This window comes from Varanus komodoensis, unplaced genomic scaffold (assembly GCF_004798865.1).
Source record: "Varanus komodoensis strain SLA01 unplaced genomic scaffold, ASM479886v1 scaffold48, whole genome shotgun sequence".
Lineage (NCBI taxonomy): Eukaryota > Metazoa > Chordata > Lepidosauria > Squamata > Varanidae > Varanus > Varanus komodoensis.
In genome coordinates this window covers 4,778,106-4,787,209 of record NW_025336059.1, presented here as the reverse complement: position 1 = coordinate 4,787,209, position 9,104 = coordinate 4,778,106, and positions in this window count along the sequence as shown.

The following is a 9,104-nucleotide window of genomic DNA, read 5'->3' as shown; positions in this document are numbered from 1 at the left end:
AGGCGGGTCAGTGTCCCAGCCCTGCACTTTTAAGGTCTGTGCCTTAACAGGACATCCCGTTGTCAGCAGCGTTAATTCCAGGTTGGGTGCAGTGGCCGCCTCTTGGGCCACGGGCCGTGCCATTCCCGCCAGCCAGCTTGCCCTCCTCTTCCCACTTCGGGGCTTAAGGCATCCCTGCCTTCCTTGCCCACCCCGAGGTTGCCACCAAGAGTCACTCCCCTTCTGACCACACACTCTGGATTGGTCTGAAATTTGAAATTGGTCTGAAAATCTGAAGTTTCAAGGATCTGGAGCGACCGAGGGGGAAGATTCTGCATGTGCACGATCCTGGAGGGCTACGGACCAAGCAGAGTCTGTCTGAGTGCCCCCCAAGGATAATTTGGACTGTGGTCAACTTCCTAGGGAGCTTCGGCCGGGGCGGGGGGGAGGCGGTAGGGAAATGAAGAAATACGGGGGCTGGCAGTGTGGCACCCGGTCTACCCCCAGACACACCTCAAAGCCCACCTTCCTCTCACCTCTCCTTGTTTTCTGTTTATTTTTTCGGTTTCTAAAATCGAAATAAGTGGGAGACCACACGCTGAAAAATGTTCAGCACCATCTTCAGTTGGGTTCAGACGACTGGTTTGTGTTCTGGAGCTCAAGTCTCACGTCTGCTTTGAACGTGACCTCAAGTCACCAGTTTGCCTTCTGGGAAATGGGTGTTTTGCAACCGATTACTCGCTCTGGCAGTGTCCTGGCCAAGCTTTCCTCCCTTCACACATTCAAGGCAGCAGACCACATCTTTCCAAAAGGAACTCTCCAAAGGATACCCAGTAAACACAATGACTGCAGAATGTTTCTCTGAGCATGCAAAGAGTGGCTCGTTGGCAAAGACGGTGCTCGTTCGGGCAATGCCCCTGAAGGCTAGAACAGCATTCTTGTCTCTCCTGCTGAGCCCACTTCCCTTAATGTATGTACAACTCGAGAATCCCAAACAACGCAGCCAGCCCTCCTGGCAGGATCGCCAAAGTGCTTTCGGCCTCTTTGGGGAAGCTCCTGGGGCCTCTCGGGGCTGGATGAGGTCAAAGGCAGAAAGGGCCCAGATAAACACCAGCAGGTGTCCGCTTGAACTTCCCGCTAGTGACTCAGAAGAGGCCTTTCCATTTCTTAGAATGGGGAAGTGCTCGAAGGCCACGAAGCCACCCCACGGCCCGTGGTCAGGAAAGGGGAAGGGAGCGTGGCTGTCTGGAGAAACCCCGGATGGTGTATCTGCTCCCCCCGCCGCCTAGCTTTCAGCCCCCGCTGCTTTGCAGGCGCCATGCCACACAGCTGGGCTGGGCTGACCTGACCCAGGAGGCTTCAATTTGCAGGCCGGCTAGCAATTTGCAGTACACACGCCTTCCTGTGAGGTTTGCACCGCTGCTTCCAAAATAGCAGCTACCGCAAGGGGAGGCAGGGGGGTGATGAAAACCGACTAAAACCCAAAGCAGTGCTGGGGCTTTGAGGGTGAGGGGCTGCGCCACGAAAACCGCTTGCATCATCCATCGGCCGCTCGCTCTACCACCTGGCGTTCTGGATCCTTGGTGGCCTTCACCTGGAAGCACCTGATGCTGGCTAAGCCCCTCCAATGACACACAAGTCTTCCATGCCTTCCCCAAAACGTTGGGCTTCTCGGTAAATCCACAAGCGAAACAATAGTTTAGGAAACCGTCTTGGGGGGGTGGGGGGAAGGCCCCCAAGCCAGCTCAGTGTGGTGATGGGCTATTGCGGTAACGAAGGACTGGATGGAAGGGAATACTCTGGAAACGAGTCTGGCCGGCAGGAGCACCAAAACTGAGCTCTTCACAGTGCAACCTTCATCGGCCCTTTCGTAGATACTTGCAAAGGTATTTTTCTTTGACTCTTCGGAAAGGGTCAAATGAAATTAAACAGGCTGAGAAAGGAAATGGTGACTCCTCGGTACTCGGGTTGCATTTTACAGAATCCGCTGTCTTTTCCTTCACCCTCTTGCTGTTAATAGGACAACACATTCTTCACGAAACAGCCTGCCTGGGGAATATTTTGCAGATCGGGGTGTGTGTGTGCCTGGGTTGTTGAGGACTGGGACGGGGAGGTCCTGCCTGTCGTTCTTCGGGGGGAAATCTAAGCCTGTGGGGAGGTGGGACTCGTCCTGCTTCGATTTGGCATTGCGGGTTTTCTTACTCAGACGCTCTCCAAATTTGCTGCAGTTTCTGGTTCCCAGAAAGACGGATTTCTTTCTGATGACGTGTGTGTCTGGAGGAGAGCGAAACCAACCGAGGCACATGTCGAAACAAATGCATTGTGGGGATTTAAGACGGAAGGCTCATCCCTTTGGGGAGACAGACGTTGCCTGCATGTTGTACATGGGGCCTGAGCTTGCCAGCTGGACGCAGGTCCCCGAAAACGCTGCAAGGGCAGGTGCTCACATTGCAAAGACGGAAATGGCCGTAATGGAAACAGAACGGCTGCATGATTCGCCGTAGCTGGGAAGACCGGGGCCAGGTGGCCTGTATCGCACAGGTCCACAGCAAGCTTCGTGCCAGAGGAAGGGACGGGACTCCCGATTTATTATATTGCTTCACTCGCCCATTCTGTGCCTGGCTGCAAGACAGCAATACATCCGATCCAACTGTTTGCTTTGCTGGAATGAGGCGGTCCGCTCAACGAGCCAGGAGTCATGGAGGGACTCCTGCCCTGAAGGAGCGGCCGAGCAAAGTCTTAAATGAAATGGATAAATCTGCAAAAGGCCTCACAGAGAGAGCAGCAATCCTGGGCACCCGCGGCGTGGCGACAAAGCGGAACTTGTGCTCCGAAGCTGCTTCTGGCTTGTTAAAAGTAGGGTGGAGGCCCAGGCTGGGCAGGCAGTGTGGGCGAAGGGATATAGGCTCCTTGACAAAGCAAAAACGAAAATACAGGCTGGACTGCAAGGCAGAGAGGCAGGTGCCGAAGTTAAGCCGGAGAAGAGAATGAACCCAGAGTGCCTTCTCCATTCAGGCGGATGCGGGAAAGGCTGAGGGGCGCATCTAATAGCAGCTCTACATTCTCCTGGGAGCAACTTGCCGCTCGCAGCCCTGGCTCGCTGTGAGCGGAGGCTTCAGGGCTGCCGGAGCAAACGCAGCCGTTCTCAATGCATTATTTAGGGGTGCTTTTATGCTCGCGTGCCCAGGCAGCACCGGACCCCCAGGCAGGAGGAGAAGGTTGCAGCCTGGTCGTCTCAGGAATACGGCTGCGTGGGGCGAACAGGGAGGAGGTCATCCTCGCAGCAAGGTTTACCTGTGTGGGACTTCACCGTGCAGCCCTGGGTACGGTCTGCCAGGCATCCGTGGGACGCCTCAGCGTGGGCTGCGCCACCGCTGCCCCAGCCAGCCAGGCCCGCCTCCTGGGTACTCCATTCCGTCTCTCTGTCTTTTGGTTTTTCCTCAGCCCCCTCCAGACACTCCGCAGTGTTCAGTCACTGAGCATGCTCAGTTGGTATGGGGGTCTCTGGGGGTCCAGCCCCTCATGTCAGGGCAGGGGGACCCCGTCCTCGTGCCAGGAGCTCCAAACTCACCTCGCTTCTCACAATATGTGTTTTTAAACTTTAGCGGCGTCTGCTTTCAAGTTCTTGCAGAAAGCCACAGAGGGCTTCTGCAAGCACAGACCCGAAGCTCTAAATGACATCCCGCGACGTATTGGAGGGGCTGCATGAAAAGGAGGAAAGGAAAGAAGAAAGCAATGCTTTCATTCTAGCCATGCCTAATCACAAGTTAGCTCCCCTGACTCACTCCCATGGGAGCGTACCAAAGAACGGGAGAGGCATCGCCGAAGCACAGCTGAATAACCGTTCCTTTGGGGGCCTGTTCTCCTCTCACTGCTGTGTCCATTGCACCCAATTTTGATTCTATCTCTTTTCTGTCGGGCTGCCAAGTGCCACGGTTCCCATCCCGGGGGCCAAGGACCCTGCTGGCTGGGGAGGATGGGATTGCGCATCCGACACATTTCTCCTCTCTGCCCTCACGGACTTCCAAGAAAGCTTTTCTAGTTACACTTTTAAAAAAACCCATCCCTGTATAAAAACATCTGCCCACAAAACGAACGCACTCTGTAACGATCGGTGAAACAAACACTAAGAGATGCTCCCTCATACTTCAGTGTTCGTTAGGTACCAAACGGAGAACAGCATCTTTAGATGGATGGGCATCTTGAGATCCTGATGGGACCCAGAATTATAGTAGATCCGACCAGCACAGCTGTTCTCCCACCGTGAACTTGGCCTCCCGGCCTGCTTTCTTTAGCACAGGATACCCTGCGGCTCACTAGTGCGCTTAGCTCGTCTGTTTGCTCCTTGCCTTTAAGGCAGGGCCGACCGGCTGCACAGGGGCCGAATCCCACATGCAAAGCCCCGGAGAGCGGGCTGCATAACTCTTGCAGGAGAAGCTGCAAAGAGCCGACCCTGCCAAGAGTCAAGCTGCGCCCTTGCTGTTTCCCCGTCCTGGTGTGGTTTGGTGGCGAGATGAACATCTGCCCCCTGCTGGTTAGGTGAGTATAGCAGCCTTGGGGCCCTTGAAACAACCCCTTTGCAGCCTGGGGCACCTTCGAGGAGCCACGTGGTTTGCAGCATGAGCTGCAAGGACTACAGAGCACATGAGCAGAGTGTGACTCTAAACATGTCTTTTGGCATCCAATGCTGGCTTCTCAAACACCAAGGTTCTGATAAGTCCAAGGTCTTTTCTGTCCCAGAGGCTTAGCAGCTAGCAAGAAGCTCGTTAAACTACAATATTTTTATTTTTTTAAAGTTTTATATGCTGTCCCAATACTAAAATAATAACATAATAATAACAATTTTATTATTGTATTTTATTAATTGCAGCCAGAGTGGGCCGTCAATTTATTTATGCTGTTAGCCGTCCAGAGACGTTAGTATTTGGACGGCATACAGATTTTATGAATGAATGAATGAATGAATGTCTCTGGATGGCTTGCAAAACGCAAAGCGACCAAATATGCAGATATTTTGGCCCCACCCCTCGGGCCTTCAGCTCCGCCCTTTTGCCTGGCCCCGCCCACCTCTGGAAGCGGGCCCCCAACGCTTTGCCAGCATGTCCCCCAACATGCAGTGCTCTGAGTGCTTGCTCTGAGTAAATGGTTTCAATTGCATGCTTCTTAGGGAGAAAGCGCTGCAGGCTTCCACGAACGCCCGGCCAAGGTATAAATAAATGCAAGATGGAAGAGACCGTAGACAGGAAGCAGACCTGTTTTAGCAAAACTGGACAGTGCATCTTAGTCCTTGCAGAGCAGAAAATGACAACTACTCTGCTCAGCACTGCTAGGAAACTAGTGGCCGTTAGTGCCTCTTGCAGCAGTAAATTATGGAGTATTTTCTTTTCTCCTGCTAAATCCTTCAGTGACAGGACTTATCCTAACAGCCAGCCAGGAAAGAGTTTGTCCCAGGCCTCCACATTATCCGTGCAGATCAAGAGAGATTATTCTTCGGCCTTGGAATAAGATTGTGGGACCTATACTGAGACTTTGCAAGAAAACTCGGTTTTTTCACACTGACTGGTGAATTGGCACAGAAACAGTATCTAGGAAGCCCTGATGGAATTACATTTTAAAAGAGGATTTATTCCAAATCATTGCCTTGCATCGTTTTTGTGTTCAAAGCACCGGGTTGTTAAAGAGAAGCATCAAAATTATAATAGATGTTGGAATGGTTAAAAACTGTATTTGCTTTTAAATGGATTGGTAGGGCCTTAAAAATGCAAAGCACTGACTTCTTGATTTTCCTGAATCCTAGGAGGGACAAAAATCTCCGTCTTATACTGTATCCCAGCCTAGGTGTGTTCTGACTGGGAAACTGCATTCTTTTTTCCTCTATTGTTTAAGAAAAGGGTAAAATAAAGCAGCGGAGAAATTGGAGTATTAACCACAAGAGGGCGCCCTTGAATAGCATTTCTTAGATTTGTGCAAGAGCGATAGACTGGCACACAAACAGACTTAAATATTTTCTAATTTTATTTTCCCCCCCTGCCTTCATCCCTCAAGGATTTAATCCGACGGTGCAAAACCCAGGCAGGTACGGACATGACTTGATCCCAGTATGTTCGATGAGTCTTGTGTAAGACGCATCCACGGGAGTGTTGTCTTAAATTTAAAGGAGGGAAAGCCAAGCCTATGAAACTGGAACTGGGTTGATGTTTGCAGTAAGCACACTACAGGGAAAAAACTTAGGGGATTCCCTAGTCATGTGGTTTTAAAATCAGCGCTAACCACTGGTCTGCCATGCTGTTTGAAGAGGGTTCTTTCTTTTTTACACATTAAAAGGATTCTGGCTAAATTGGGGGGAAATTCAGGTGTCTCACATGCCTCTTTTAGTAGCTGGATGGACATCTGCAGGGAAACGCAGAAGCATCGGCAGGGGGTTGGTCTAGATGACCTTTGAGGTCCCTTCCACCTGCAGAAAGAGGCAAACCGGGATAGCATCAAACAGGAAAAGACAGCAAGAGCCAGAGCAAGCAACCCTGGCACGGTTTCTCCCAAGGGGGAGAAAATCCTTCATATGCTCAGGGGCTCTCTCATCTCAGCCCTTCCCACAGCCCAGCCCTGGTTTTGAAAAATGTGCTTTATTTTATTATGTGATGCTTCTCCAGTTTATCCTCAGAACCACCCTGTGAGCCAGGCTGTCTTTCTTCCAAGATAACTGGCAGGGACAACGTGAGGGGACATCTCACTCGGGCTGGAGCCCCAAACCTTTCATTTAGAGCTCCAAATCTTCGGGGGGGGGGGGTCTTCTGCCCCTCCATTCACTTGCTGAAATAACGGAGCAGAGACTTGATGATTTCCAGTCTCTGCTCAAGATGATTCCCCTGAGCTCTTAGCTCACATGTGCTCCAGCTCCTGCCAAGTCCTTCTTGCATCTTTCTGTCTGAGGATGTTTTAAACAATCAAAGTTTGCACCCCTGTCCATGCATTCGTGTTTACTTATAGCAGTCTCCTCGGGAGTCAGGGTCCCTCACAGACACATTCCTCATTTATTCCCTCCAAAACCAGCCTTCAAGATGAAATGCAGAGTGTGCCAGCCTGTGGCGGTGACGTTTCTTGCTGCAGGGGTGCATGTAATCCTTCAGATTCCCAACATCAATCCTAAAAGATGCAGGAAGGGCCCTACCCTGTGAAAACTCTGTCTGGCCACTGTGCCCCGTGCCTTTCTTTTGTTGTTCGACCACAGGGCAGGTCACATTTTGTGCAGAGAATCATGAGGACTAGTCACTCCAGCTGCTAAAATTATCCAGGGTATTCTATCCAAACACATGGGCAGGGCTTAGTCAAGGCAACTAATCTCTTTCCTGTTGACACTGCTCAGTGAAAAGGATTTGGAACAGGTCTTGCTTGTATCAGAAACCAAGAGGCAATAAAGGTAAGAACCTTTATTTTGCATGTTTATTTTTGCTGTTTAGTTGGGAGGGGAGGCTTGTTTTTGGTGGGCCTCTAAGCCTGGGAAGAGCTGTTTGTAGGATTTCAAAAACACCTGTGATCTGGACCATCTGGGGCTGAAAGGTGCAAGGATAAGTAGAGATGAAAAGAGAGTTATTAAACAGCAAACAAGTGGTGCCAAGATGAGGAGACAATGAAAGCATTGATGCTAAAAACAGCTTCAGGTCTGTTTTTGATGGCTGGCTGAGGAAGCTGGTGCCATTTAGCATTTCAAGGATGACCCCCCCCCCCCACACACACACACACCCTTTGCAGCAGGCTGTGTGTTTTCCTCCTGAGTTTTTGCTGGATATTCTGAATGTCGTCCAAATCTTTTCAAAGTGCGTGTTAACTGGCTAGCTGAAGTTTCGCGTTTTGGTGTTGTGGTTTCCCGAGACGTTTTGACAGCGAGAATGCAGTGGTGTTTTGAGCTGGTTTGATTTATTTTGCCTTGATGGCTTGCCTGCGATGGAGTTTAGGGGTGCTTGTATTTGTCAATATACACCCCATGGCACTCAGTATTTGAATGCTCTTTATTTGGCCTGTAAACCACGCAGAAAACTTTTGTTACTGGTTGTTACAGAAGTAAAGGGTTAGTTGTGTTCCGACCAGGCCCACAGAAATCAGGGGGAACTAACTTGGTTTGTTTATGATATTTCTATCCTGCCTTTTTCCTTCCAAGGAATTCAAGGTGGCTTACAGAATTCTCACCCTCCTCCTCCTCCCAGTCACAACGGCCCTGTGAGGTAGGTTGGGCTGAGAGTCTGTCCTTGGCCCAGAGATCTCCTGGGTCCTGACCTCACACAATCTACCACGCTAAGTTGGCCGTGTCTAAACGTAGAACTTACGATAAGCCCTGATGGGTCAGAACAAGGCTAGGCACGTGCTTCAGCTGCATCAGGAGAGTAAACAGGGGCACATGGGACTGGTTATCCTCAGCAGGGGCCAGTGAAGAAACCCAACCGGGCCTGCAGCTTGCAAGTTTCCTCTCTACACCTTTCTTTCTCTGCATGGAGAGCCGCTGCACGTGAAACCGTGTGCCCGTGTGTTGAACGACACACACATTTCGTGGCAGGTCTTTGGCTGCCAGGACCAACCCCGGCATGGCCTCCCCTCTGCCCAGGCCCACGGCCAACGGCTCTGGGCACAGTCCATCCGGGCACTGCGAAATGGAGGATCACATCAGCCGTGTGTAGCACTTCCTCATTGGGGAATGTCCCTGGTTTCATTTTCCATCTCAGGGTTACGTTCACAGCCCCGTATGCTGGCCATCTGCTGTGTTTCTCTGGATGGAGAGGGAAAGGTTGTACCTGGTAACCTCACAATCCATCGTGAGCACACAAACTCCTGAAGAAGGCCATCACACTGAGGAAAATCAGGGCAGAAGACGCAAAGGAAAGCAAACACGAGGGGGACGGACTCCATCGAGGAAGCCCTGAATTTACAAGAGCCGGGCAGGGCTGTTGTGAATAAGATATTTTCATTCTTCAGGTTGCCATAAGCCTCAGACAAGTTGATGGCACGTAACACTCAGCACAGCTCCACTATCCTCCCTTCCCACCTCTTCGTAAGCACCCCTTTATCCCCTCTCCGTGTCCTCGAAAAGTAGCCAGGGCAATTCTGAAAGGCCAACCCTGAGTGCAGAATGTTTT